Raw genomic sequence first — 2,425 nt, 5'->3', positions numbered from 1 at the left:
GATGGCACCACGGAACCGCCATGTTTGGCACACTGGATGGCAATGTGTGAGGGATGGAGTCGGTCATTTCTGCACTTAATTTACGCAAGCTAAGTGCTTTTTTTGAATCTTTGTTCCTTCTAGTAGCGTTTCTTCTCTGCCGGAATCAAAATTGAAACGTTGGATTCCTTGAAACTTGAACCTCCTTGAAGTAACTGAATGGGCTTCGGCGTCTTGGAAAAAAAACTATCACTTGCCTAGTTTGAGTCCCAATAGATGGAAGTGGTGAGGGAATTCTGTGCACATTCTTCACTTGGAGCCAAATTGACGTTTTTCTGAAGGCTGAATGACGAAGGAACTGAACAAGACCTGTAAGAGATCTTCTTGAAAAATATGCTTGAGACCTTCAATAATTTTTGCCGAAAATAGGGCATGCAATTTCTTGCAGGGTCAGTGTTTCGTGCGGCTATCCTTCAAGCCCAGGTGTAAGAAAGTGTGCTTTTAATTCTTTGTTCCTTCTAGTAGCGTTTCTTCTCTGCCGGAATCAAAATTGAAACGTCGTTGAAACGACGCGCATGAATTACTAGCAGACGTGTCATTGCGATCTTTAACGATCCTTTAACTAAGAGACCTTGTAATAGGGAATTAGCTCAAATGGTAGAGCGCCCGCTTAGCATGCGGGAGGTACCGGGATCAATGCCCGGATTCTCCACGTGCGATCAAATTTGGCCAATGTTCCGAGCTCAAACAATCTCAAGCTGAATTTTTCTTTCGCGTGGCACAACCATGCTGGTCTTGTGAATAACATAGTGGTCAGAGCGCTTGTTTTGTGAAAAGGAAGTCATGGCCTCAAGTCCAATTGGCGCCTAAGTATTAGTTTCTGACACATCTTACCGTGTGGCACGGTGACAAACCACCTGTTTTCCGTGTCATGACATTTGTTTTTGAAGTAACTGAACGGGCTTCGGCGTCTTGGAGCTAAAAATCACTTGCCTAGTTTGAGTCCCAATAGATGGAAGTGGTGAGGGAATTCTGTGCACATTCTTGACTTGCAGCCAAATTGACGTTTTTTTGAAGGCTGAATGACGGAGGAACTGAACAAGACTGGCAGAAGATCTTCTTGAAAAATATGCGTAAGACCTTCATTAATTTTTGCCGAAAATAGGGCATGCAATTTCTTGCAGGGTCAGTGTTTCGTGCGTCTATCCTTCAAGCACAGGTGTAAGAAAGTGCTTGGAAGTGAGAAGTAAAAACTTGTGAGCCTTTCTTCGTCGTCGAGAAGAAGTGTTTAAACAGAAGGAGATCAAAGTTTTGGGTAAACCAACGATGGGTCTCTGCCAATATCATATATACCCACAGTTGGAATTGTCAGCTTCTTATGGCAAACACATTCAACGAGTTGGCTGAAGGCCATTTTGCAAAGAGTGAAAGATCCGAATACTGCCAGCTAGGCGTGATTGGTAAAATCTAGCTTGCGAGGGCCTGTCCGGGAGTTGAACCCGGGACCTCTCGCACCCTAAGCGAGAATCATGCCACTAGACCAACAGGCCGAAAACACTTCTGTAGTGGATGGACAGGGACGCAATTTACTGTCACACGCCATGAGAAAGAAAAGAATTAACCGAGTGCTTTGGTCCATGTGAGGCTCGAACTCACGACCTTGGCGTTATCAGCACCACGCTCTGCCAACTGAGCTAATGGACCAGGTGGAATCAACAAATGGTGTGGTTGTGATTTCAAAACGCGTCCAACACAATACAAGGTAACTTTCCTGTAAGTTTTGACTAAATCTTCCGTGGTCGATACAAATCATTGGTTTGATAAATTTCACGTACAGAGATATTAACTGTTTATAAAGAATTCTTTTGATTTTTAATATTGCCAAGTCCTGAAACAAAGAACCGTTGTGTCGACTGGCAATAGATGATCTCTTGGTGGCACATCAATGACAACAGGTGACGTAACTGTGGGTATAGGCCATTTCCGAGTTTATGTCTGCCTCCTCTTTAAAGAGAGTCTAAGTGCGAAGTTTTTCTTATAAAAATTAGTTTTCATTCATATGTAAACTGGAATAATTTGAAATCCCAAAATACCTTGCACTTAGTCTCGCCTTAAAGAGGAGGCGGATATGAACTCGGAAATGGCCTATTGTAAGGTCTATTGCCAGATAATGGTGGATTGTTATCCAGTGGGTTGTGTGGAGACTGGATATGCTTGATATGCATGGAGGAGGCGGATATGAAATCGGAAATGGCCTATTGTAAGGTCTATTGCCAGATAATGGTGGATTGTTATCCAGTGGTTTGTGTGGAGACTGGATATGCTGGATATGCTGTGGCTTTGGCTAACTTCCTCACCAGGTCATTTTCTCTGTCTTCGTAATGTTTGAGAAAGCAGCCTTGCACGTTTCAGATCCTTTGCTTTGAAGGCAGCCACTGGTCGCATA

At 43.5% G+C, this 2,425-nt stretch overlaps 2 non-coding genes across 2 annotated transcripts; both read right to left on the bottom strand.

Annotated features, from left to right (window-relative positions):
• Window positions 1-1,457: 1,457 nt before the first annotated feature.
• Window positions 1,458-1,529, bottom strand: Trnap-agg (transfer RNA proline (anticodon AGG)). The gene has a single exon. It is a non-coding gene; the product is annotated as a tRNA-Pro (tRNA).
• Window positions 1,530-1,610: 81 nt separating this feature from the next.
• Window positions 1,611-1,683, bottom strand: Trnai-gau (transfer RNA isoleucine (anticodon GAU)). Its single transcript has one exon. It is a non-coding gene; the product is annotated as a tRNA-Ile (tRNA).
• Between the last annotated feature and the right edge of the window lie 742 nt (window positions 1,684-2,425).

Source organism: Montipora capricornis, unplaced genomic scaffold (genome assembly GCF_036669925.1).
Source record: "Montipora capricornis isolate CH-2021 unplaced genomic scaffold, ASM3666992v2 scaffold_157, whole genome shotgun sequence".
Taxonomy (NCBI): Eukaryota; Metazoa; Cnidaria; class Anthozoa; order Scleractinia; family Acroporidae; genus Montipora; species Montipora capricornis.
Note: the sequence above shows the minus strand (reverse complement) of the source record. Positions and strands in the feature narration are given on the sequence as shown.